We start from the raw sequence: 27774 nt of genomic DNA on the forward strand, positions 1-27774 counted from the left end.
TAGGCCAGCCTGGCAATTTGTTGCTACTTCCTTTGTGTATTTCTTATCACTTTCTATGTATTATGACTTTCTGGTTTGTTCTTTCAGTACTGGGTGAGTACCTAAGTTCCATGCACTGCACCGGGACCCCTGGGTGTGAATGGATACCTGTGATGGAGCAGCTGCTTGCGAGAGCCTGGGCTCGCAAGGGATGCGAACACATATAAATAACTAGAGCCCCGCAGCATGGAGGAAGTAGTTCTGCCCAGGAGTGAGAGGGCGCCTCTCGCTCTCTGGCCCACCTGCCCAGTTGCCGCTGTGAAGTCCCTCTTGGACATCATAATTCTGGGGGTTCCTTTCTCTTTTCTCCTGAACTGGGGTCTCCTGCTTCTTGGATTCTACGCAGCCCTTTTTTGGTTTACTTTATTGGAACTTCTTTAAAGGTTGCTGTGACTCAGCAGGTTAAACCGCAGCGTGGGGTCCTGCATCCTGTATCAGAGCACCTGGGATTCAGTCCTGGCTGTTCCGTTTCCAATCCAGGTTCCTGCTAATGGATCCTGGAAGGCAACAGATTATGGCTGTGGTGCTTGGGTCCATGCCACCCACATGTGAGAACTGGGTGTGGTTCCTTGTCCTGGCTTTGGCCTGGCCCAGTCCCAGCTGTTGTAGGCATTTGAGGAGTGAACCAGCAAAAGAAAGATTTCACTCTCTCTCTCTCTCTCTCTCTCCACCCCTCTTGCTTTGCCTTTCAAGCAGATGAAAATAAACAAACATTAAAGAAAGAAACTGTGCACATGAAACTTTTGTAGACCTTTTATATCTGAAAATATCTTTATTGGTGGATTTTTCCCCACTTGTTTTCTAGGGAGCTCTTATGAACCTTTTCAGTCTAGAGACTCATGTATGTAACTCTGGAAAATCACAATGAAAATTCTCCTTTTTTTTCTTCTCTTTACTTCTGTACTTCCTACTGTTTCATTGTTGGGGCTTCTGGACTTCCAACCCTTCTGTCTCGGATGTCTCAGAGCAGAAGGATGGCCAGAGAAGGACCAACACTCAGCAGTAACTCAGACAGGAGAGTGAAATAATGTCAAGTGGTTGAATACATTCTCTTTATACATTATCAGTTGGAAAGACCATTTAAAAATACTTGGCCAGATCTCAGCTCTCTGCTGTGGCCAGGGAGTGCAGTGGAGGATGGCCCAGGTGCTTGGGCCCTGCACCCCATGGGAGACCATGGCTCCTGGCTCCTGCCATCGGATCAGCACGGTGCGCCGGCCGCAGCGCGCTGGCTGCGGCGGCCATTGGAGGGTGAACCAACGGCAAAGGAAGACCTTTCTCTCTGTGTCTCTCTCTCACTGTCCACTCTGCCTGTCAAAAAAAAAAAAAAAAAAAAATACTTGGCCAGATCTCTAGGAACTACAGCTGCAGATCTCTGGCTTTCTAGTGCATTCTAGAGCATTCTAACACAGTGTATTAAGTGTTAATACAGTAGAGATTACATCCTTCATGGCAGTGAAAATCACTCTTTTTCTCTTCATCAACTGACCTACCTTTATTACTTTATTGTTTATCTCTCTTTTAACATGTAAGTTCTATGACAGCAGGGACGCATTGTTTTGTTCCTATACTGCACATGTCTAGGAAGGTGTATGGCACATGGTGATGTCAGTATATAGTTTTCAGTGACCGCAAAGCCAGAGTGTCGTCGGGAAACTCTGGGGCTTTAAGACTGTACTTACTGCCAAGTGTCTCACTTGATGTGCAGTTTGTCTCAGCGCAGTAGGCTGGGACTGGTACTCACCCGAGTGAGAATCTACTCCAGGCCGGCGCTGCGGCTCACTAGGCTAATCCTCCGCCTTGTGGCACTGGCACACCGGGTTCTAGTCTTGGTCGGGGCGCCGGATTCTGTCCCGGTTGCCCCTCTTCCAGGCCAGCTCTCTGCTGTGGCCAGGGAGTGCAGTGGATGATGGCCCAGGAGCTTGGGCCCTGCACCCCATGGGAGACCAGGAGAAGCACCTGGCACCTGCCATCAGATCAGCGCGGTGCGCCGGCCGCGGTGGCCATTGGAGGGTGAACCAATGGCAAAAGGAAGACCTTTCTCTCTGTGTCTCTCTCTCACTGTCCACTCTGCCTGTCAAAAAAAAAAAAAAAAAAAAAAAAAAGAATCTACTCCAGTGAAATAGTGCAGAGGGTGACTCCTGCCCTGTTTTGTAAATAGAAAGGATTGGGAGCCACGTTACTTCCTGAGGCAGGGAAGGAGTTACAAGGAATTCACTGTAAAATAATGGGGCAGGATTGATTCTCAGAAGGGAGCATCTTGAAGGAGAGTTCAATGGGATGATGGTGCACGTGGCAGGCACAGCTTCTGTGACTTAGCCATGCCTTGGAGACGCAACACTGCTTCCTTAAAAGGCAGGGAAGAGATTACAGAGTTCAGTCTCAGCTGTGTTCCTGACACTTTCTAAGGCAGGCCTGTCACCCTGATGGACAGGTCAAGTGTTCCACTTCCTGTCCTTGGGATTCCAGTGTAGGTCATGACAAGAAAGGCTGCCTGCAGCAGCAGCCCTGAGCCGTGGTTTTGGAAGTTGTATTGGCAGCAGCTCATCTTCCTCTTGTGTGCGAAGGGAAGGGTCCTCCTGCAGGGAGATGGTCCTTGTGTCTGTGGAGAAAGGGACAGACACACCTGGACTTCTGTGTCGGGAGTGGAGGAGTTTGCAGGTGCTGCAGAGTGCAGGGCCGGGGTCACCCTTTCCCCGGGGACTGTTTCGGTGTCATAGGCTCCCTCTCCAAGGCAGGACTCAGGGTAGGACAGGGCAGCTTCACCAGAAAATCCCAGAGGTCATGGATTTGAAAACACAGTTGCTTGTTTTGTGTATGAAACTATGATTTATTTTTATTTTTAACATCCAGTCCTACAGAAGCTGGAATACCCAGTAGGGTATCAGAATGAGAGGCTTTGTGTGGGGAGGTCGGTGGAGGTGGGTGATAGGGGGAAGGGCAGTCTTTCGTCTGGTTGTGAGGATCCGGGTCCCTCATGTGCACCCACCCTGGGTAGTCATCATCAGAAAAATGCGCCCAAGTCAGGATGTGATATAAAAGAAGGAAGACAGAGAAAGAATTTTTAAAAATTTATAAAAATTAAAAAGGGACAGTTGGTTAAGTAGAGGTTAAAATTTCAAAAGTGAAAATAAAGTAAACTAAAGTGGAATGAAATAGAACCTAGAATAAGGATTTAAAGTCTCCATGAAGGTAAAAGGTTAAGAGTTTAAAAATACAAAACAGATGAGATTTAAAAATAAAAGATAAAACGCTGTAAGCCAATGAGATAAAAGGTTAAAACGTGAGTAAAAGCTATAATGGTTCAGGCTGAAAGGCTAAAGCCTCTGAGATGAAATGCTAAAAACAGACCATTTCTTGGGATTAAGGATTTGGAACAGGAAGTCAGAACTGAAAAGGCAACAAAGGAAAATAAAAAATGAGGTTAAAACTATGAGAATAAAGTGTATTAGGGGAACTCTGACTTTTTGAAGTATGTAGCAGAAAAGCACAGGAGGAGGCAGGCAGCGTGGCCGCACCTCTGGGCAGCGTGGCCGCACCTCTGCGCGGCGTGGCTGAACCTCTGCGCGGCGTGGCTGAACCTCTAGGCGGTGTGGCTGAACCTCTAGGCGGCGTGGCCGCACCTCTGCGCAGCATGGCTGAACCTCTAGGCAGTGTGGCCGAACCTCTAGGCGGCGTGGCCGAGCCTCTAGGCAGCGTGGATGAACCTCTAGGCAGCGTGGCCGGACCTCTGGGCAGTGTGGCCTCCTGGGCGGGGAGGGGGCAGGCGGAAGCTGGCCATGCTGCCATGCTCGCTGTGCCTTCTGCAGAGACACAGGGCTGCCTGGGCAGCTGCTGGAGCTGGCCTGGCCTCTGCAGATCCCACAGGGAAGCAGACACCTCTTAAAGCCCTTCCTTCCAAAGCCCTTCTCGCCACCTCTCCTTCTTCCATCGCCTCTGCTGCTCCATCAGCTCCAGGCTTCAATTCCCAGGTACCGCTGTGCCATATTCCAGCGTCCTCCCCAATGCAACCAGATCCCTTTTCTGGAAACACTATTTTGGTCGTGTGATCATGTTGCATAAAAACCTTCTGTGCTTGTCATTTTGAAGTCCACTCTCCTAACAGGCCTAGCAAAACCTGGTTTTAGTGGCCTCTTTGAAGCCAGTGGGAGACTGCCTCTGTGCCCTACAAGTGGCCTTGTCTGCTTGCATCCTTGATGCCAATCACCAGGATCCCAGGGGTTGCAAGCTTTGAAGTTGGGAGTTTGATCATGACATTTGGAATTCGTCCAGAAAAAGAAATTTTTAATTCCGCTTTGGAAATTCGGAGTAAATTGATATTGATTTTGTTTCAGCTTTTGGTTCCCAGAGAAAATGCGAGAGCAAGTGAGAGAGAAGAGGTAGAATTCATGTTCATGTGTTTCAGGAAAAATAAGATTTTTTTTGAAGGAATGAATGCTAGAGCTCTCTTTTTAGCACTTCCCCACAGTGATTTTTCTCTTCTGAATTTAAGGATAAATTATCTTTAAAAGTACTTCTTGACTATTTTTCCACTCAGTTCTTAAAATAATGAAGATTCAGCTTCTCTCAATGTTTGAAGGAAAAAAAGATTTGGAGAAAGAAAACTAGCCATATTGAAGATTCTCCAAACGATTTCTCTGCCAAAAACACCAGATGCTACTGGAAAAAAATATCTGCCTCAATTTTCTGTCTGGGAACTGTGCCTGCCTCTTTAACAAGGATGAGAGCAGGGTAAGAATGAAGTCAATGGCTGCCCACTCCGAATAACCAGAGCTTTTCTATAAAAAGTGTTCTAGTTAAGACAGTTAGGACTGCAGCGCTAATTCACATCACAGTCCTGTCTGTTGGGAAAGGCAAGGGCACCTGAGAACAGGTGCATTGTGAACGCTGGCTCTGCACCTGCCATCCTCAACACTGTTTGCTAGGTTCCTGATAAAACTCCCTGGCAACACTGCCGACTTCAACTTGGGAACATTCTAGACTCTGCATCCCATGGTCTCACGTCGGTTTTGGTTTTCCTCTCAGCTTTTGCACAGGTTGGTATGTCCTAAGCTTTTATGAGCCAGATCTACGTCGCGTTTGCCATGCTGATTCGGAGGCCGCCCTCTCCTCACAGTGAGAGAAGGCAGCATTAGAAATAGCACTGAGTCTTGAAGGCTGGCTTGGGTCCTTCTATTTTTATGTAACTCTGTGTGATCTGGGTTCAGCTTTGCAGGAGCAGAAGCTCACATGAATTGTGTGAGAGGCAGACTTTGCTGTCCTTCTCAGCACTCTCCGGGGTGTATAAAAAACCCCGGAGGAAGATGGGATCTAAAATTGCCTGGCTTCCCTATTTCAAGTTCCTCAAGCCTTGACTCAGCCTACGGTTTGGATTATCAATAGCTCATCCTTTTTTTTTTTTTTTTTTTGGTATTTGCTGTGGGCTGAATGTGTCTCACCCAGATTAGTGTGTTGAAGCTCTACCGTGCATTGTGGCTGTATTTGCAGTAAGGAGGTAACTAATGAGATCACAGTGGTCAGTCTCTGGTCTGATAGGATTTGTGTCCTGATGGGAAGAGACATGAGAGAACTCACCTCAGCTCCTGTTCCCCTGTGTGCCTGCCTTGAGGAGAGGCCGTATGGAGAGGTAGCCGGACTGCGGCCTTCTGCAAGCCTGAGATAGAGCCCTCACCAGAAATCACATTTGCTGGGACTTTGATCTTATACATCTCAGCCTCCAGACTCTGAGGAAATAAATCTCTGCTGCTTATGGCATTTAGTATGACAGCCCAACCCTAACAAGTGTTATTCCTGTTTGTACAGATGATGAACAAAGAGAAACTGGCTCCCAAAAGGAGACAGCTTACAGAGAGCCTGGGGACCTGGGTTGTAGCACCCAGAGAAGGGCCTGGCTCCTGGCAAGTGCTCAGAGCTTGTTTTACTAAGTGAATGAATGAACTAAGTACAGGAATGAGTGAATGGACAGACAAAACTTCTAAGCTCCTCATGACCACTGCCGGCGATCACCAATGGGCATTTCTTCCCATAGGCACTTTCCAATGCTTGTCTTTACTTCTGGTTGTCTTAGGGGCAGTGCTAACTGAAGGACATTCTGAGTTTTGTAAAAGAAGAGTAAACTCCCGATTTTATTTGGGTCTTCAGCAGTGTGCCCCTTGCTATTCTCTCTTCTAGAACGCAGTGTGGCATCGCACCCTGTGTTAGTTTTCATGTCTCCCCGTCGTCTTTGATCTCTGGCCCTTCCCAGTCTTTCCCTGGAAGACTGTTTTTTCACTTCCTTGAGAAGTGCTGGCCAGCCCTCCTGGGAAATGTCCGCCAGGCTAGGTTTATCTGAAGTCTCTCTCACCATCAGACCAGGGGTTCTGGGTTTTGGGAAGGAAAACCGCAGAAGTGAAAAGCCCGCCTCTTCATGTGATAGGAGAATGTGTGTGGTACCCACGTGGAATCCCGGCGTTGTCTGTGACACGTTGTTGCGAGGGCTCAGTACTGGCTTTCTCCCCACCGTGCTCTGGTCGGAACGCTTGTGGGCTTCGTGCCTCGTAGGAGGGGCCCAGGGGGCTGTCTTGCTGTCCCACCATGCGGGGACCCATGAGGAATCACTTGTGGGCCAGAAAGCAGGTCCTCCCGGACACCTGAGCTGCTGGTGCCTATGCCTGGGGCTTCCTAGCCTCCAGAACCATGGGAAATAAACTTCTGTCACTGTTCCGTGCACAGCTTTTTTTTTTTTTTTCTCATGCACTGAGATGTGCAGCGGTGTCACGTTCCACCTCTGATTGGACACAGCGATCTTAACCTCATCTTCCTGAATTCAGAAATGGAACTCGCCCTTTCCCACAAATTTAGAAGGTAAGACCATGTGCATCCTCATGTATGGTCTTAACTCACAATGAATAGAATCTCTATAGGCCGATCGTGTTCTCTTGGTCTGAAGAACCACAGGGAACTCACAAGAGGCTGAGTACATCAACAAGAGGCTGGGGTGGTTCTCTAAGATTCTAGGTTTGTTTCTGAGATCCACATAGGAACTTTGATGGCAGAGGGTTCAACTTGGCCCTGCCAGTGTTAACACATTAGGCACCTTATAAAATGTAATTTATTTAATATCTCACCAGCCATGCCACCCTCAAGTGTGATGTCATCAACACATTAAATGAGGACATTTGGGACCTTGAGGAAAGAAAGAAATGAGTTTTGGCAGCTGAGCCAGAGGGTGTCGTGTGGGCACACCTGAACCACGCACCTGTGAGTCACACAGAGGGCAGAGTGCTGTGTGCTGATGGCAAAACCAGAGATGTAAAACTGAGAGGCCACCCAGTGTAAAAGTACTGAGACCCTTCCCTGTGCTCCCCGTGCTTGACTTTCTGCAGGGATGTTTGTGTTGGAGCTGAACCAAAGTTGAGTCAAGTCAGGGTGAGCCAACCAGCCCCTGGGGAGAAGCAGGCTTGTCCAGGAGAGGTGATTACCTCGGCCAGAGCTTGGCACACAACTGAACATTTTGCTCCCAGCCGGGCCTTCAGTTTGCTCGGCTGCCCTCTTGAATTGGGCCCATTGTGCCTCCCGAAACTCTTGAAATGCTGTTGGCTGCTCGCGTTTTACTTTCTGTCTTTGAAGATGATTTAATGCATCCACTGCCACATGCAACCAAGAACTGCGACTCAGAGAGTAAGAGGAAGCTATGGAGAGATAGCAATGAAAATTTATGGGTTAAAGGTGAATGTTGACTCAAATTACGATTTCACAGAGAGCATCCTTAACTCTTTCAAATACCTGTGAGGTGCAAATCAGCGTGTTAGATACAAAAGGATACAAAGGGAAATAAGAAATGGGCCTGTTTCCACATAATACATTGCTAGACAGAGATCAGATCCATAGTCAATCAATAATCCAAACCACATTATTAAGTGTAGTAAAATAGAATGAAAATATCGCAACAGATTTTGTGAAGCCATTTCCGTTGTTAAAGTACATAGAGGTACGCAGCATTTCATTTTATTGAGCAGTCCAGGGGCTGCCGCTGTAGTCACCGGCTCATCCTCTCAGCTTATACGAGCAGTTAATCCATGCAACACGTTGCATGTATGACATAGCCGGCAATAAACACGTGTAGACACACTCCTTGTTCGCTGCCTGTGAGGTGTCTTTTATGCCCTCTGCATTTCCTGAGTAGGTCAGATTCCGGAAGGCCTTTCTGTTTCCAGGTGTGGCCCCGTGTCCTGAGTGTGGGAGGCATCCCCACCCCCTTCCTCTGATTCCTTGTCAGAACAGCCAGAGTGGGCAGTCAGGACACAGAAACACAGCCCTCTCCCTTGTCCATGGTTTTGGTTTCCATTGTTCTGCTACCTGGAGCCAACTGTGGTCTGAAAATAGTAGTAGCCAGAGAATTCTGGAAATAAACCATTCATAAGTTTTAACATATTGTTATAGTCATTTTATTGTATTGTTATTATTAGTTTTATTATTTATTATTATTAGTTTATTGCATAATTAGTTATTGCTGCACTTACTGTGCCCAATTAATGGATTAAACTAGCATAGGTGTGTCTGCATAGAAGCAAACATAGTTGGGGGATAGAGGGTGTGGCACCCCGGGGTGCTGGGCTGTTTCGCCCACAGAGAATGGGGGCTGTAATGGTGACAAACACGTATCAGTGCTGATGGCCTGCCAGGCACTGTGTTAAGCATTTTGTGTGTTTCCACTGTCTGATGTTCACAGCAGCCCTGGGAGATGGGCAGCACGGCTCCCTCCACATGTCACTGCTGATCCACCTTGCCCAAGACAGTGCACAAGGACGTAAAGGGCCCAGGCCTCTGGCTGTGTTCTGGGTCTCTGTGCTGCATCCGCTGAGTTGCTATATATGTCTGCACAGTTGCCAGTAAGGAATCTGAGAGCAGAGTAGTTTCCGTTTTGTCTCACGTTGGCAACAGGTGCTTACAGATGTCTAGCGCTCTCTCTCTCTCCCTCTCTCTCTCTCTACCTCCCTGTCCCTCCCTCCCTCCCTCTCTCAATCTGAATTTAATAATATCAAGCTTTTATCTTTGAGGTAGGTGGTAAGGTGAAGAAGATGTTGTGTCCTCTATGTGGTTCGGACCAAAAAGTTGAGAAATATACCAGATATGGTATAACTAAATTCAGTTAAGCTAATCCTCAGAGCTCTGTCCATCATTCATATACAGCTACTGTCAGCCTCTTGGAAAAGGGAGAAAGCGAGTTTATGTCCCTGCTTTTATACCGACCCATTCTGGCTATAATGTCCCCAAAATACGTCCTTTGTTTTATGGGCCATGGAGGTTTCAGAATCTGGTAGAGACTGTAGATAAAGAAATAAGAATCTAGTTGATTTAAATACAAAACAAGAGGCATCGCAGTCTGCTCTACCCATAGACACCTAGTTGTTTTGGGATTTTGTTGTTAAAGTAAAAATGTTCAGTAGAAACAGTCCAGCAATATGACACAGGAAAACAGGCAGGAATCGCGGGTGCTGATGGAGGGGTCGTGGTGCTGAGTCGCCGTGGCATCATGACAACCCCAGTGAAATCCTATGCAATGAAAACACAGGGCGGCTGTGCTGCAGCCTCAGCACCCCAGCTGCATGATTTAAGAGGTCAACAAGGGGCTGGCACTGTGGCGCAGCGGGTTAACGCCCTGGCCTGAAGCACCGGCATTCCATATGGGGGCCTGTTCGAGTCCCGGCTGCTCCTCTACCAATGCAGCTCTCTGCTATCACTGGGAAAGCAGTGGAAGGTGGCCCAAGTCCTTGGGCCCTGCACCCACGTGGGAGACCTAGAAGAAGCTCCTGGCTCCTGGCTTCGGATCGGTGCAGCTCCGGCTGTTGCAGCCAATTGGGGAGTGAACCAGTGGATGGAAGACCTCTCTCTCTCTCTCTCTCTCTCTGCCTCTCCTTTCTCTGTGTTAACTCTGACTTTCAAATAAATAAATAAATCTTAAAAAAAAAGAGGCCAGCAGCCAGTCTGATCAGCACCAAACAGAACTCAAGAGTGAACAGATGTGCAATGGATGAACAAAGACAGCACCAGTGTGGGGACAGCTCTTTCTCTTGTCCCCAGCGAGAGCTGCTGGATCATTCTAGAAGTCTTGCTTGCTTTCCCTCCTCATGCTCCTGCCTGCCTTGGCGAATCACGATTTTCGCAGGTTTATTTTCCTTTGCAAGAAGCTCAGCGGTTCTCTCTTTGTTCTGTTGAGGGAACATCTGTGGCAAATTTAGTACTGACTTGTTTTGAAGCCCACAGCTGCCCTGTGAGAGGACCCTGTGGCATCCTTTCTGGAGGCCTGGCTTCTGCACGCTCCCTTCAAAGCACCTTAATTGTGTGACATGAGCGGAGGCAGTGAGTACTGTGCATCAGTGTGTTGTGTCGACGGTAACCCCAAGGCATTTAACCCTCAGATGGAGAGATCCAGAGGCGACACAAGAGAAAGGAGAGCTCTGATTTGAACTTGAGGCCGGCTGTCTGGCTGCCTCAGACACTGAGTCTCCGACCAAACCCCAGCTAGTGTCCTCCTGTCAGTCACGCTGAGAGCCGTCTTCAGGGTCTAACAGCGGAAGTCTTTGAGCAGAATTCACTTTTGAAAGCTAAGCAAACTACAAGCTACCACTGAAAAACCATTAAAGTAAAAACCCACAGAAGCATGGCCGACCGCACCCGACTCTGCAGATCCTGGAGCCTCCGGGCCCAGCTCCAAGTTGTAGCTGATTCAGCACGGGGCGTGCATGAAACAGGAGCAGGTCTCTTCTGCCCACACAAGTCACAAGTGCAATAGGGCACTCTTTGAACCTGGAATTTGTAGAACTGCCCAACACCCATGTTGGAGGTGGAGTCCGATGGGTGGTTGGTGTGGATTCCACTGTGGGCCTGAGCTCCCAGGCACAGCAGCTCTCCCCATGGCCAGAGCCCCCGGAAGTGATGGCTGCTGCCCGCCTCAGGTCCGTGTGGGGGACTCACCACGAGGAGTCACTAACAGTCATGCAAGTACAGGGAAGTGCATGGTCACTGCGCCAGCAAATGGCAGCGCTGGAACAAACAGCCAGGCCCTTCTGCACAGTTCCATCGGTGCACCCGCAGCTGAGGCCCCTCCTGATGTCTGCCTTGGGAGGAGCCAAAGTAGGCAGGAAGCCTGGGGTGAGCGCAGAGTGCGGGACACTGAGGATTTGTGCAATTTACAGAGTCTCTTCCCACTCCGTCCAGTGGACACGGAGCACTTTCTACCGTCTCCTCCCTCTCTGCCTCTTGCTTCTCTAGCCCTTGTCTTACTCCTACTGTGTGCTGACGGACAGTTCTTTCTACATGCTCATCCGCCTCGGCGGCGTTTTCCACATACGGGGATGAGGGGCTCAGAGGACAGCTGGATGCAAGCATGTGGAGACCAGCATTCCTCATTCAGACCACAGCGTCAGGTTGTTTCCTGTCCTCTCCCAGTGAAGCAGCCGCAGGAAATCACCAGGGAACCAAGTCCACCTCTTCACTGTGCAGAGAAAGAGGCCCTGGGGAGCAGGGAGGGCTTGAGCCAGGGCCAAGCCAGCAAGGGGCAGAGCTGGAACTTTGCACAGGAGCCCTCACTCTTTGCTTGCGTTCCCTTCTCTTGTCACCCAGCACAACTGCCCTGGCTTATTTTCCTCGCGATTCCACACTGTGTTGGATGTGGTGGTGAACCTTGTCTTGAAGACCCAGAGTTCTGGAAACAATGGACTTGAGCCCAAAGCTTGACTCTGCCCCTTGCGAGCTGTGTGTTCAGGCGTGCACATTCCCTGCCCAAGATTCCGTCTCCTCCCATGTGGCAAGTGTCGCTCCCCCTCTTCGTGGAGGAACGACACAGGACCCTGCGCTGTTCTTTCGTCTGCTCGGCCCTCCCCGGGTTTGCTGCTGGTTCTTCCCGGGTTGGCTACTGTCCCTTCCACCTCCGTGGAAGGGCAGTTCCCCCTGGCCGCTTTCCCCACTTCCGCAGGGGAGCGGCACACCGCCGGCCGGCTCTCTCGGGGGCTGCACGGGTTCCCTTAGATGTTCCCCATAGATGTTCCCGGTGCATGCCGTCTCTCTCCTCCTTTATAGTCCTCCTCTGCCAATCCCAACTCGGCTGCCCACACGCCGAGCACGCCGCTCTCCTCCAATCAGGAGCAGCTTCTGCAGCTTGTCAAGTTGGTGAGAGGCAGCTGTGTAGAAGTTGTTTACTCCTCTCCCAGCGCCATATTGTGGGAGAGCAGATGCATAGAATAAGTCTTAATTCCAGTAACTTAGTCCAGTCCGGATTGCTCCCCACAGCAAGAAGTTTAAAGGTTCCTGCCGGCAGACGGCTTGCTCTGCATCGTCCGGTGATAGCTGCTTTATACTGATTTCTTATGGGCCTTTATAATGTATGCAAGGTGTATAGACCACCAGTAATAAACGTGAGCGTGCATGTGAATGGATATGCACACACGCATAGCATGTTGGGCATGTTGCACACATACACCAGGTAGGAATTTCGTTTAAGCCTTGGCGACATTGGTGGACCTGGGGTGGGCTTTGGGGTTTTCTGACAAAGTCCCCAGGGCTCAAGCTCTCTCCCTTTCTGCTCTTTGCAGGAGATGGCCTGCTCCTGGTCACAGCATCTGTGCTTCGGTGGTTGGGTGGAGCAGGAAGGGACACAGAGGAGGGGCAGCGGGATGAAGCACGCTCTCCTGCGGGTCCCAGCATCTGTCCTGAAGGAAATGTCCTGCCTCCACGTGGAGCTGCCCGTCTGTGCCACGTCTTAATCAAGGTCGCATGGAGGAGTGCAGCTCCCTCTGATGTACGCAGGAGTCGCTGTGCAGACACACCGTATGTGTCTACACACATGCAGCATGGGAAGGAGGACCTGCAGAGGTCAGGGATACACGTACGGCTTTCACGTGGCTGGGACTTGGGGCCTGGATGCAGCGAAAGACAACGATCCAGCCAAGATGGTTTGTTGCGTGATGGGGTAGCGCGAGCAGAGGTTGTGCAGAGGCAAAGCAGCTGGCAGTGTGTGTGCAGCGCAGGTGTGGACCTGCTTGCCCAGGGAGGGGGTGCTATGGGGGAAAGGGAGGCAGAGCAGCGACAAGGTCTGGAGGCTCGGGGTGGGGGGGACTCAGCTGAGGACTCTGGGGAGCTGCTGCAGAGGTGCTGTGGCCTTGGCCTGAGTCCCCACAGGGGAGGCCGGAATCTGCAAAGAGATGGTCTGGCTTCCTCACTGGTGGGACAGCGATGGGGACCCTGGGGTGGGTGAGAGGGACAGAGGTTTGGGTTCAGTTTGGGGCCCTGAAAGAGTGGTTAGGATTTGAGGGGAAATACAAAGTAGCCTAAAACTGCATTGCTGCAAGTTGACGTGAGAGTGAGCGGGAACGCAGTGCTGCTGTTTCGGGACATTCGATGACGTGGTGCAGGCTTTCCACCCTCACTGCCTCCTGGGCTCGGGATGCTTACAATGCCCCTGAGCAGCCACCGCGGGGACAAGCGGAGGGCCGTGGAGGCTGGAGTCTCCCATGACACCGCAGGGCCTTTCTGGAGTTGAATCTTTATTTTCTAGCATTTGGTTTATAACCCATGACGGGCAGACTCCTTTCAGGGGTGAGACAGTACCTGAAGGAAGACCGGTAACCATGAGTTAAAACCTGAGCTCATAGTACCTTCCTCGGTCTGCTGCTCAGGAGGGTGGGGGAAATCCTGAAGTCCTCATCCTGGAAGCAGACACAAAGAGCAGATTAAACTGTACCTTAATACTGATACCCACAACAAAGCGGCTGATAAGCCTATCCTCGTGTAGACGTTCTCCCTGACTTCCTCCTTTCATAAAATGTTGTTTTTTTCTTTGAGAGGGGAGGGAGGACCGATGATCAAGAGAGCGTCCATCCACTGGGCCAGGCTGAAGCTGGAAGCTGGAAACCCAATTCGGGTGCCCCAGGGTCCCCCATGTGAGTGGCAGGGGCTTCAGTCCTGACCCCTCACCTGCTGTCTCCCAGGGTGCACATCAGTGGGAAGCTGCAATCAGGCGCTGGTGGACCCCGCAGGCTCCGGTGTGGAACCTAACTGCTAGGCAGACGCAGGTTTTTTTTTTTTTTTTTTTTTGACAGGCAGAGTGGACAGTGAGAGAGAGAGGCAGAGAGAAAGGTCTTCCTTTTGCCATTGGTTCACCCTCCAATGGCCGCCGTGGCCGGCGCGCTGCGGCCGGCACACCGCGCTGATCCGATGGCAGGAGCCAGGAGCCAGGTGCTTTTCCTGGTCTCCCATGGGGTGCAGGGCCCAAGCACCTGGGCCATCCTCCACTGCACTCCCTGGCCACAGCAGAGAGCTGGCCTGGAAGAGGGGCAACCGGGACAGAATCCGGCGCCCCGACCGGGACTAGAACCCGGTGTGCCGGCGCCGCTAGGTGGAGGATTAGCCTAGTGAGCCATGGCGCCGGCCCAGACGCAGTTTTTACAAAGAGCAGGTCTGAGAGTTCCAGGGTTTCAGTTAAAGTCTTTCCGGCTTTGTGCTCCGAGTGCCCATTCCTGCAGGCTGAGTGTGGCCCTCCCGTGTTGAAGACCCGTGGCAGCTGTGGTCTGATTCCCACTCGGGCGCCTGTCCATCTATCAGAGGATAAAGGCAGACGAGCAGTTACAATGGAGGGAAGTGGTGCAATGTCTGTGTTGAAACAGCGGCTTCCACCGTGTCCTCTGGATGCAGGGGAGCCATGTACTATCTTTTTGTGTTTTCTTCAAGATTTGTTTATTTAACATGCAGAGTTACAGAGAATTACAGAAAGAGATCTTCCATCTGCTGGTTAACTTCCCAAATGGCCAGGATGGCTGAAGCCAGCAGCCTCATTCGGGTCTGCCGTGTGGGTGCAGGGCCCACACACTTGGGCCATCTGCTGCTGCTTTCCCAAGCGCATCATCAGGGAGTGGGATCGGAAGTGGAGCAGCTGCAACAGGAAGCGGCCCCCGTACATGATGCCAGCATTGCAGGCAGCGGCTAAACCCGCTACGCCACGATGCCAGCCCCTACTGTCATTTTCAAAGGGTAGTTTTCACTTGGATTGTTGAAGTCTGGGGTCTGGTCTGCCTGAACCCTTGCAAGCTGGGCTGTTGGGCAAATTTCTTTGTCTCCCAGACCCTCAGCGTTCTTTGGGTAGATGGAGATAGTAGTCGTGTTCAATCCAAAAAGTGTTTTGGGGACTTAATGAGCTATGCTAGTAATGAAATCACTTAAGATACAGTAGAGGCTGGCGCCGCGGCTCACTAGGCTAATCCTCTGCCTTGCGGCGCTGGCACACCGGGTTCTAGTCCCGGTTGGGGCGCCGGATTCTGTCCCGGTTGCCCCTCTTCCAGGCCAGCCCTCTGCTGTGGCCCGGGAGTGCAGTGGAGGATGGCCCAAGTACTTGGGCCCTGCACCCGCATGGGAGACCAGGAGAAGCACCTGGCTCCTGGCTTCGGATCAGCGCGGTGCACCGGCCGCAGCACACCGGCCGCGGCGGCCATTGGAGGGTGAACCAATGGCAAAAGGAAGACCTTTCTCTCTGTCTCTCTCTCTCACTGTCCACTCTGCCTGTCAAAAAAAAAAAAAAAAAGATACAGTAGAAACTCCTTAGTGCCCTGCCACATTCTAGCCTTGCCTCTGTCATTGGTCTCATCTCTCCCTTACTCCCCACTCCCAGCCTGGAGTGCTCCATGTTCTCCCTGCCCCAGGGCCTTAGCACATGCTGGTCCCTTGTCTTGCAGAAGCATCCCTGTCTGACCCCAGGGTGTGCATCGCCTTCATGCACTTTGCTGCGTTCTTTCCTAGCTGCCCAGTGATTTGGGCTGCGTTAGTGTAACGTGCATCCTGCTGCCTGTACTGTAGCTCGGCGAGGGTGAGGTTAGATCTTTTTCGGCTCATCACCGTGGATTCATTTCAGAACAAAGCTTGGCACACAGGGTGCACTTTAACTACTTGATACTTAATGGGGGAATAAGTGAATGGAAACATGATCTGCTTGTGAGGCCTTGGCACTGTGTCTGACTTGTAAGAAGTGTTTCCAACAGTAATCAAAGAGCAGGTGACAGACTTTGACTGGGGAGGTCAGGAAATTTTCCTGGAAGAGGTGATGTCGGAGCTGACGTTGGAAGCCAAGCTCTTGTAACCTCCTGTTTTGGGGCTTCATAGAACAGAGGATTTTAGGGTGCATTTGTGCGTTTTAGGGCAGTGGGTAAGGGTTTCATGGAAAAAGTGCCCAGGCGGCCCACTTTTGAAATTATGTAGTATGGTTTCCTCCCAAGAGCTTGCAGCATTTTCTCACTCTCCCCGGTAGATAGAGAAAAGACGGAGACTTCTGTGTAAGGTCGAGAATTCTAGAGCAGAGGGGGAAAGTTAAGTGAGGCTGTGGGAGAGAGCTGAGGGGATCACAGGTCGGGGAGGCAAAGTGGAGAGCCAGCAGGTGCAGGAGGGCTTGCCTGGACCCCCGGGAGCCGCCTGTCTGCAGGTGCTTGCTGAAGCCCATGTGCACAAAGAGGGTGTGCAGGCAGAGGCGGGCCCACCCTCGTCAGGACCTCCCACGTGAGCTCACCAGGGCCTCCGGAGCTGTGTGCCCATGGCTCTGTGGCCTGCGATGTCCTCCACTGTGTCGGAGGGGAGCTGGCAGAACCTGCAGACTTCCCAGTGTTCATTGTTTCACTTCGGTGCGTTTTCCAGAAAACAATGGCGGCTTCAGATTAGAGTGCCTGTTGGTGGGGTTTTATAAGCAATCATTCGCAGGCGTTTGGTGCCGAGGGTAAGATCATATTTCGTATCGGAGTGTTTGGCTTCACGTTCCGCCTCCACCCCTGCTAATGTGTTTACACAGAGGTTCAAGTAGCTGGGTCCCTGCCACACACGTGAGAGATTCAGATTGAGTTCCCCGCTCTCAGCTTCGGCCTGGCCCAGCCCCAATTGTTGCAAATATTTGGGAAATGAACCCCCAAATAGGAGATCTCTCTGTCTCTCTCACACTTTCTGCCTTTCAAATAATAAATAAACATAAAATTTCACAGTCACGTTATAAGTGGTTTTAAAAGAGAGACACTTACGTGGTATTTCACCTTTGCCAATCCACGCCGCTCGTTTAAAGAGCTTCGGGGACTAAAGATGCTGAAATATTTCACATCTGCTCTCTTCAAAGTGAGTACAAGCAGGAGGCTCCGCTCTCCCTTGTCGGAGCGACTTGTCGGAGTCGACGGCCAGAAGACAATGGTTCTGCTTTCTGTTGAGAAAGTCTGGATTTTTCCATCCTTCCCTCATCTCCAGCCCCTGAAGCAACAGGTCTCAGGGAAGGTGACCCCAGGGACTGTCTCTCAGGCCCCACTCTTAGTGCCCTGTGTCTCAGAGTTGACGGGCTTCCCCCAGGCCACGGAGTCAGCACAGTCGTCACCGGATTGGCCAGTCCCACAGATGGACACTGAGACCCCTCTGAATGGGCACTGACGTATGCTCTGCACACCAAGCTCTGAGAATGCAAAGGCAGCCCAGGTGTCCTGGGGAGGCGAGTGCGAGTGGTGTGCTCAGTGCCCACCACACACTTGCTCTCTGCAGAAGCCCCGGGAGGCAGGAGAGCAAGGTCACCGCGCCGTGGCTGCTGCAGGCTGGGCTTTGTCCTGCAACTGGGCAAGGGAAACTCAGAGAAACGTTTCCTCTCCTGTGGGAACTCTACGTGCTGTGGTGGGATGCAGCACACAGAGATACAGCCCAGGCTGCTTGATGAACTCCATAATGGGCTCCTTACAATAACTGTGAACAAGTGCTCTTCAAGAATTCCCTCCCTTACCTAAAAATGTTCAGTGAACTGTTTAAGCATATTTAATGTGTGTTTTTAAAATGCATTGCTGAAGTTGAAAGTCAGGGAAGTCCCAAGAGGCTAAAAAACTAAGGAAAATGTACAAGTCCCCTAAAGTCGTCCTCTGCTGGGTTTTGTTGTGAAATTTGGGCCAGAAAGCAGAATCTCAGAGCACGCTGCCGGGGACCTTAGGTGAGAGACGAAGCAGGAAGTGTAGGTGCTTCACGTTTTGTGCTTGGAGAAACACCGGACTTGCTGAGTGGAAGGGAGCCAACCTTCTCCTGAGTTGGTTATTTCAGGGGCTTGAGCTCCTAATTCACACTACTCTTGTATTTGAGACACTGCATCTGAGAGTTTATTGTAAAGTGACCCCATGTGTGATGTACCTTTAACCCAGGTCTCAAAACTTCCCAAAGGGGAAGTTTATTACACACGTACTTTTGATAAGAAAATCCTAAAATACAAAGAAGTAACAATGAGTACAAATCAGCAAAGGACAAAACCAAAGAAAGAGAAAACAGCCAAACAAATTTGCAAAATAGAAATAGTAGCGTCAGGTCTGTAAGGATATTAGTTATCGTAATAATAGCTTTAATATAGTTAATGTATTTAGAGAAATAAAAAAGAATATTTGAAGTATGTGTATGGCATAAGAGATTTGAAAAAAATAAATTTGAAAAGACTCAAACAGGAATTGTCGAGATAAAAAAACATAATAATTGCATAAAAAATACACTGAATAGTATAAACAGCAAATTGGAAAAGCCATAGAGAGAATGAGTGAGCAGGAAGGTGCCTGAGGAAATCCAGAATACATCAAGAGACAGAATCATGAAAGAGCAATGAAGAGTCCCGAAAGATGCAGTGAGACCGTGGATCAAGCGTCTGGTTGGACTTAGTGGAAAAGCAGAAGTAATGCAGGGAGAGACTGGTGAAGTGATAAGGCCTGAAAATTATCTAAAAATGATACAAGAACATGAAATTCCTGGAGCCCTTGGAAGCCTGCGGGCCAGGAAGCCCCAAGGTGGAAGTTAGATAAAAACTAATCTCCATCAAGACACTGAAGACTTCTGCCTTATCCCCATAGCCAGAGAGAAAAAATGGGTGTTTGTTATCTCTGGAAGAATAATAGTCAAATTGTTCATTCAGAATAGTAGTAATAGTTAAATAGTAGTTAACTTCTCCGAGACAACAGTGTAAACTGAAAGAACAGAGGAAATTATTTTCAGATTGTAGAGAAAATAAGTGAACCTAGTGTTGTGTGTCTAGCAAAGTTATCTTTCAAGCTTGAAACTAACAAAGATTTCTCAAACAGCATTGTTGGAATTTGATCAATTACACACCCTAAACTTGCAAGAAGGCTAGATGAGCAAGAACAATTTGTTTAAACAGCAGCAGTGTCTAATTTTGTGGGTAAAACACTGATCTAATCAAAATAACATAGTAATGTACTATGTATTTTCCTAGCTTTGGACTTCATTAAATACATATGCTAAAATGTCTATGTTCGTGATTAAATTAATAAAGGAGGAATTTAGGGTTCCAAAGTAGTTGTGGGGCAGAAGCAACAATGAGAATAAATAGTAGAAAATGTGCATGAGGGAACATGAAAAGAAGCTAACAAAAAGCAGAAGATTTAGAAAGCACAAGTGAAGAATGTAGAAATAAATAAAAATGCATCACTGATCGTAGCAAATGAATATGGGCTGATTTTTTTTAGCTCGAAGAGGAACCTTCCAGTTAGGAAACAGAATTCAGCGCTTTGAAGCATTCAAGTGGCACCTGGCGCAGAGGCGTTTGCAAAGGATGACCACGAAAGCGTGGGGGAACAGACACATGGACAGTTGCTGCAGCTGTCGTCCTCAGGGAAATGCAAGACAGGACGAGAAGTGAAGTGTTAAAGCCCGCACTTAGTAAGGATGTGGAGCAGGAAGAATTTCCATCCACTGCTGGTGTCACTGATCCCATTGTACCGTGGCTTGGTGTTACCCAGTGTGGAAACCCACACCTGTGCAGCAGGACCAACGTGTAAGAATATTCTCAGCAGCCCCGTCTGTGACCTGACCATCCAGACTAGACAGTCCACATGTCCCTCACCAAACCACAGGAACCGTGGGGTCTTTGCGCCATGGACTAGGATGCCAGACTAACCAAAAGGCAAGGAAGGAAAATGGAAGATTGTTTGGGGCGAGGTGAGCCCTGAATTGGACATGCTGACTCGTGGGAAACGAAGACAGCCTTAGTGGTGCTGGCTGGACCAGGGCTGGGCTGTCAGCCGCTGCAGGGAGAGGGGGTCACCCCTTAGAGGAGCGTGATGTCGTCCGCACAGCACAGGGAGAGCGAGCAGTGTGCCGAAGTGTAGACCCCCACGGTCTGCACATCTTTGGAGAAGTGAGTGGGGGACCAGAGCCAAACCGGGCGTAGGCTACTGAGTTTATTAAGGGTGTGTATACAGTGAATCCCCCCAATGTCTCTGTTTGTGTGTTCCTGCTGTTTATATCTCCTAGATGGGAAACTGAGGCAGTAAAGATGCGCTCCCACAGCGAGGGGAGTCAGGGTCTCTACACCGGCCGCCTGATGGAATTACAGTCTTTGGGCCTTGTGTTCAAGCACAGCCAGCCTCTCAGTGGAGGGCAGGGTCTCGAGCTGCTGGTAGCCTAAGGGAGTGGTGCAGGTGAAGAGGAAGGGGAGAGGGAGGGCCAGGCAGTGGGCAGTGGGAGGCGTGCGGAGCAGTACCGGGAGAGGGGTGCAAGGAGAAGGAATTGGAGACAGCGGGCTTGTTTTGGGAGACCTGGTCCACCAGTTTGGTTCTGGCAACATCGTCCCCTGAGGGAACAGGACACCAGAGCTGGCTTTGTCTGGGACACGTGGTGCCAGGTCTGGTCCAAGGCAGCCAGGGGCAGAGACGCTGAAATCGTGGCTGCACACAACACAGCGTGCAATGCTCACATCAGCACACGGAGTGGACATCGCACCTAAAGGAAGTCGCCCCTGAACCCCCCACCTCTCCTATGGAACGTGGTCTGCGACGTCCGCGTGCCCGGCCCTGTTTCTCACCCAGTAGCCAGTGAACTCAGGCCGTTTCCTTGGTTTTGCCCCAGACGAGCATTCGGCTTGCACTGGGGTAGGCCATCAGCCACAGGAGGCGAGCCTGCCCTGTGCGGGTGTGTCACGCTGCGGCCCTGGCACGGGGCCTCGGGGTGAATCCTGAGCCCGTTACCTGTGTGATGCAGCCGTAGCACATGGTTCAGAGTTCTGACTTCTCCTTCTGTAACAGGTGTGAGAGTAGGGCCTGACGCAGATGACGTGCTCAGATGCTGGTGGAAGGCCTGGAACAAAGTGAAGCCGAAGCACTGTGGAGGAGGAGTGGCAAGGTGGGGGCCAGAGCTGGCCTCCGTGTGGGAGCCTGAGCAGTCAGCTGTTGTCTGCTGGGAGCTCACCATCTGGGACCTAAAGCAAGAAGCAGGTGGTAGAGCTCACCAGGACCGAGGGTCACGGTCTGTGCCGTGTAGGGTATGGTGTAAGGTTGTGAGGAACAGCATCTGGCAGAGTAGGAGGGGTTAGTTCACTGGGCTGACAAGGCTGACAAGGACAAGGACCTGAGAGCAAGGCCAGCGGGATGAGGGGACGGAGGAGGTGAGGAGATGCTGGCTCAGGGGAGGTCTAACAATTTGCTGGCAAAGCACAGACTAACAGGAGGCAAACAGCACACATGTTCTTAAATGAATTATTCCTAATTTATTTATTTTAAAGAGAGAGAGAGAGAGAGAGAGAGAGGGAGAGAGAGATTCCATCTTCTGGTTTACTCCCCAAATGTTCTCAATGCCTGTGGCTGGGCCAGGCTGAAGTTAGAAGCCAGGACCCAGGAACTCCATCTGGGTCTCTTATGTGGGTGCAGGGGTCCAAGCACTCAGGCCCTCTTCCACTGCTTTCCCAGGCCATGGCAGAGAGCTGGACTGGAAGTGTAGTAGCCAGGACCTGGACTGGTACTTGTATGGGATGGTGGTGTTGCAGGTGGTGGCTTAACCCACTGCACCATAGCACTGGCCCCAGTCCGAGTATTTTTAAGTGGCATGGCGGGGCTTCACATGAAGAAGTGAAAACCTCAAAGCAGCAGTGAGGCCTGGAGCTTAGGTATCATTTGGACAAAGAGTGGCAGGTTGTGGGGACCTGGCAAGACAGAGAGCAGGGCTGGGCAGTGGTGGGAAGGCGGCTGGGAAGCTGACGGAGCAGGAGGTTTTCTGCAGTTACTCGTGCAGATGCCCACAGCACCAGCTCTCTGTCTCAGTGATGTTCCTGCTTTCCTGGCTCAGGAGGGCCCTTTCTCATGGGACATGCATGTCCTTATCTATTTTACCCTGTGTGTGTTTTATTAATTTTATTTTTAAAGATTTATTTATTTATTTGAAAGAGTTACACAGAGAAGAGAAGCGAAGAAGCGGGTGGGGGGGGGGCGTCCTCCATCTGCTGGTTCACTCCTCAATTGGCTGCAATGGCTGGAGCTCTACCCATCTGAAGCCAGACGCCAGGAGCTTCTTCCGGATCTCCTACATGAGTGCAGGGGCCCAAGGACTTGGGCCATCTTCTACTGCTTTCGCAGGCCATAGCAGAGAGCTGAATTGGAAATGGAGCAGCTGGGTCTCGAACCAGTACCCATATGGGATGCCGGCACTGCAGGCATTGACTTTACCCACTACAGCACAGTGCTGGCCCCCACTATGTGTGTTTTTTTTTTTTTTTTAATTTAATTGAAAGGCAGAGAGACAGAGAGAGAGTGACCGACAGACAAGATTTTCCATCTGCTGCTTCACTCCTCCAAACGCCTGCAGTGACCAGGGCTGGGCCAGATCCGAGTTAGTAGCTGGGAACTCAGTTTGGCCGCCCCTAACAGTGGCAGGGAGCTAATTAGCTGAGCCTCACTGCTGCCTCCCGGAGTCTCCATTAGCAGGAAGCTGGTGTCAGGAACTCGAGCCAGGACAAGGACATCTCAGCAGCCTACCAATCACTAGGCCAGTTGCCTGCCCAAGAATCTTGTGACTTTTACGCATGGCAGCACCCTGTGCCGCTAGGTCATGGTGTCTGGATGCCCAGTGTGGAGAGTGGACCTGTATGGCTGTGTCACTGACAAGCTGTGCAACCTTGGGTGACGGGGCTGACTTCTCTGTGTCTCAGTTTTCTGTACATAAAAAAGGTCAAAGTGGTTGTTGAGGGGCCTCTGTGGATCACACACTGGGACAGCGCCGAGCGTGTGGGCAGTGCACACGAAGTGAGCTTCTACCGCCGCACAAATACAATGGCCTCAACTTCTGGTGGCCACTGAGTTTTTCTGGGCTGGCTCTGATTTGGTTGTCCAGTTAGATTTTTAAAAAAGCATACACTTAAAAAAAAAAAAGTGGCCTACATTTTAGTTTTCCGACTAGGAGTGCAAGGGCCCTGTGTGGCTCAGGAGCACTGTGGTCAAAGCCACTGAAGAACGCTGGAATCTGCAGGCTCCCTTCCCAGGCCACCGCGGGCGAGGGCTCTTCCCTGCTTTGTTTTCCTTTCTTAGAGACATTTCCATCCTTTAACACGACACCCATGCATCCCCGGCTCCAGAGAGACTGCACAATCACATCTATTGTTTGTGTTGTTTTGCCATAATTTTACCTTTAAAAAAAATCTGTGTAGTTGGCAACCTAATGACTGTTTCTGTAATATCCATCACTCTGACAGAGATAATGACACCCAAGCAGACTAAGGAATGAATAATTTAACAGGAAAAATTAGATTCTCAGTGTAAGCTTCTTCAAAGGGATGTTCTGAATTAAAGGTGAGGTCATCTGTTTGGTGTAGAATAAATTAACCCTTTGTTTGGTGGCCAGAGCTTCTTTGGGGGGGGGGGATACGTAACTCTTACTTAGCGGCAACCGTTGGGTAGCATCCGGGGGGCCAGAAGCATTGTGCTAGCACTCTCTTTGTTGTATAGAAAGCCCTCTGCAACGACCTGCCCAGCCTACACGTCTAAGCAAGGTCTCCAAGCAGACTTTACGAATGTCACTCACAGGCTTGGACCCAAAGCTATTGGTGCCTGTGAATTTCATCGCCTGCAATCCCCACTGGTTGGAAAACCAAGCTGCTTGATCGACCCACCAAGGGTAAAAACTGAGTCCAGGAGACCTCAGCACCATGGGTTCGCACCGTGGGCTCTCACTGTTGCCTCGGGCGGAAGCTGGTTTTGTGATGTATTTTTCTCACATCCACACAGGGTTTGCCCATGCTTGCCAGTGGAAAATAGGATGGAGGAAGTCACTGGAAGACACTGGTGTTGCTGAGCTCTGTAGGGGTTGAGGAAGACATGATGCACAGGTTTAAACAGAGAGGAGAGGAGATTCATGGGTTAATAAGTCATTTTAGCATCTAACTTTAGAATCTCTAGGATCACAATCTGGAAATGAGTATTTGAGTAGTGGTAGTCGAGGGTTGAAAGAAGGAAAGAAGTTCTTGGGTTTATAATCACGACATGAAATAGGGAGTGGGGGTCTGAGGTTGCAGCTGGGGGGTCGAGAGGCCGGTGGAGAAGGGGTATGTCCCTGAGAAGTAAGAGAAGGTTGGCGCTGTGGCTCACTAGGCTAATCCTCTGCCTGTGGCGCCGGCACCCCGGGTTCTAGTCCCGGTTGGGGCGCCGGATTCTGTCCCGGTTGCCCCTCTTCCAGGCCAGCTCTCTGCTGTGGCCAGGGAGTGCAGTGGAGGATGGCCCAAGTGCTTGGGCCCTGCACCCCATGGGAGACCAGGAGAAGCACCTGGCTCCTGCCATCGGATCAGCGTGGTGCGCCGGCTGCGGTGGCCATTGGAGGGTGAACCAACGGCAAAGGAAGACCTTTCTCTCTGTCTCTCTCTCTCTCACTGTCCACTCTGCCTGTCAAAAAAAAAAAAAAAGTTCTTAGCGATTTATTGGCAGAAACACACACAAGTGTGTGTACCCGTGTGTGCCCATATGTGGTATAAACATGAGCTCACACTCACTGTCTACCTCCAGGGAAACATGACCCTAAAGGCGGAGATGATGCAGCCTCAAATGTGAGAAGAGAGACTGGATTTCCACCTTTTACTCCGGTTGTGGAGTGTGTGCTTCAGTCGAGCCTTGTGAGCAGATTCTAATACAGAAGCCTTTCCTGACCCCTGTTCGCACCCCAAGTCTGATCTACTTCTAAAAGCAAAAAGTCACGTAAAGGCCACGTGAGGGCTGGGTGACTGAGCTTTGGAACTGTGATGTGGGCGCTCAGCCGCGGGGTGGGTGACCAGCCGGCAGTGGGGCCTGCAGGAAGCTTGGTTCTTCTGCACTGCTGTGGGGCTGCTTCTGTGGCCTAGTAGGTTAAGCCTCTGCCTGTGGTGCCAGCATCCCCTGTGGGTGCTGGTTCAAGTCCCAGCTGCTCCTCTTCTGATCAGCTCTCTGCTTATGGCCTGGGAAAGCAGTGGAAGATGGCCCAAGTGCTTGGGCACCTGCATCCATGTGAGAGACCTGGAAGAAGCTCCTGGCTTCTGGCTTAGGATCGGCCCAGCTCCAGTCATTGAAGCCATTTGAGGAGTGAACCAGCAGAAGGAAGACCTCTCTCTATGTCTCTCCTTTTCTTTTTCTGTAACTCTGCCTCTCAAAAAATTAATCTTAAAAAAGGTTATATATCTATCATCAGTCGGTCATCCATCACCAGTCTGTCATCCATCTACGCATCCATCCATCCATCCATTTATCTAGGTCTCTCACTTTACCATTGCGCAATGTTCAAACACATGGGACTTTCATTTCTACATTGTTAGCTCTTTTTCTTTTTTTTTTCTTTTAAATTGGATCATCAGAATTTACAGCCCAGAATACTGACTCCAGTCCATGTGGTCTTGGGTTGTTTCTCCCTCACAATTACCAGCTACTCCAGGGGCCTGGGGTCAGAGGCTTGATTAACGAAATTACAGCTCTGGTCCCCTCCAATAAACCATGTCAGGCTTTAGGCAGCCCGGCACAATGCTCCCTGTTTTAACCCATAATGGGCAGTTGAGTTCGGTAAATGGCCTAATCACTGCCGCATAAATATTTATGGGAGACTTTTTCCAATTAAGGTAGAGCCTTGTTTAGATGCTATCAGTGTCGAGAAGGGCTTTTCCAACAAGCAAATGGCTGTTCAAAGACATCAGGAGATGGTTAAACTGCAGAAGGCCAGAAGGTCAGCGAGTCTGCCCTGGGCACCGCGGCACTGTCCCTGGGCCTTCTCCCCCACCCCCGGCTTCTAGAGAGGGCAAAGAAAATAGCCCTTTGTACCTGGGGTGGGGGAAATGTCGGTTCATTCCTATAAAAACTATTTGCGAACAGGAATGAAACCGTGGGCCAGGGCTCCACCAGTTTCGGTGCTGTCTCAGCTTTCCCGGTGGCTGTCCACAGGTCTCGCTGCTTCGCTGGCCCCGGCTGTGCAGGGTGTTGAGTGACTGGCCGAGGAGCCGCTGTCAGCAGGGCCTCCAGCAAGGGTTCCTGTCTGAGCACCCCAGAGAGAGACGCAAACACACAGCGCCACAGCCATGTAACTGGGAGAGAGCCGTGGAAGGCCTGGGATCTGGAGAAGGGGCAGACGATCCCGGCAGTCTCCCAGACAGGGCACACGCATGCCTGCCACGTGGTGTTTCACCCAGCAGAGAAGACGGCAGTGGGCAAAGAAGACAACCATCCCTGCCCATAGCAAGCGCGGTGGTCTTCGCCTGGAAATGAGCTCCGCGTGTACCACAGCATCTCCCAGGTCTGCAGGAGCGGCCGCGGTGTGGCAGGTGGTGTAACAGGTGGTCCAGTCGCACCAGGCTGTTTAGCAATGGCGTCTGCTGTTAGCTGTGGCACAAGGGGCAGCAGGACCCGAGTAGGTTGGCCCCTGTGTCGGATGCCTTGGGTTTAAGACAAAGGTGCCAGCAGCTGTGGCAGAACCAGAAGCACTAAGACCCCTGAACAGAGCTTATGTGACTGTAAAAAGCGGGCTTGCCATGTCGCAGAATTCAGCTAAGGCCATCGACCTTGAGCCCAAGTTCAGCTCCCTCAGTCCTTGGCCTGAGAATCCTAGGCATTGAACTTGCCCGTCCCCCATCTCTGCACCCGACTGTGCCGGCCAGATCTGCCTGGACCAGCACGGGAACAGAGCGAGCGTGCCGCGGACGCAGACTGACTGGAGCGAGCCCTCGGCAGGAGCAGCCGCTCGTAGGGCTCTGCAGAGAAGGTCCCTGGAGCCGGGGGTCTGCAAGGTGGGCTGTCTGCTCCATGCCTGGCTCATCGGGGCAGACCTGGGGGCGGGGAAAGTGAAACAATTTTAAAAATAGGTATTTTCTTTGAAAGCAGGGGGAAGGGAAAGACCTTCTGTTTGCTGGTTCACTCCCCAAATGCTGACAGTAGCTGGGGCTGGGGCTGGCTCAGGTAGATTTCAGTGCAGGGCTAGGATTTCATGTGGGTGGCAGGGACCCACCATTTGATTCATCTTTACTGCCTTCCAGGGTGCATATTAGCAGGAAACTGGAATGAGAAGCAGAGCCCAGGCACTCCAGTACGGAATGTGGGTGTCCCAGATGGGGTGTTAACCTGTACCCGAACATCTGCCCTGAGACAAGTTCTGATGCCTGCGATCCCTCCCTCTCTCTCTCTCTCTCCCTCCCTCCCTCCTTCTCTCCCTCTCTCTCGCTCTCTCGCTCTCTTTCTTTCTTTCTTTTAAGACTTATTTATTTGAAGGCAGAGTTACAGAGAGGCAGAGAGATAGAGAGGTCTTCCATTTGCTGGTTCACCCCCCAGATGGCCGCAATGGCTGGGGCTGTGCAGATCCCAAGCCAGGAGCCAGGAGCTTTTTCCAGGTCTCCCATGTGGGTGCAGGGGCCCAAGCACTTGGGTCATCTTCCACTGCTTTCCCAGGCCATAGCAGAGAGCTGGATCAGAAGTGGAGCAGCCAGGACTAGAACCGGTGCCCATATGG

At 50.9% G+C, this 27774-nt stretch overlaps 1 long non-coding RNA gene across 5 annotated transcripts in view; it reads left to right on the forward strand.

The window, feature by feature from the left end:
- Window positions 1-27774, forward strand: part of LOC103348944 (uncharacterized) — a 60456-nt gene that overhangs the window by 23116 nt on the left and 9566 nt on the right. For 4 of the 5 annotated variants that reach the window (XR_011379087.1, XR_011379090.1, XR_011379086.1 and 1 more), the window contains one exon: window positions 12612-13046. This is a non-coding gene — a long non-coding RNA (uncharacterized lncRNA). The remainder of the gene's footprint in view (window positions 1-12611; window positions 13047-27774) is intronic. The other variant, XR_011379089.1, reaches the window with a different exon arrangement.

This window comes from Oryctolagus cuniculus, chromosome 9 (assembly GCF_964237555.1).
Source record: "Oryctolagus cuniculus chromosome 9, mOryCun1.1, whole genome shotgun sequence".
Taxonomy (NCBI): domain Eukaryota; kingdom Metazoa; phylum Chordata; class Mammalia; order Lagomorpha; family Leporidae; genus Oryctolagus; species Oryctolagus cuniculus.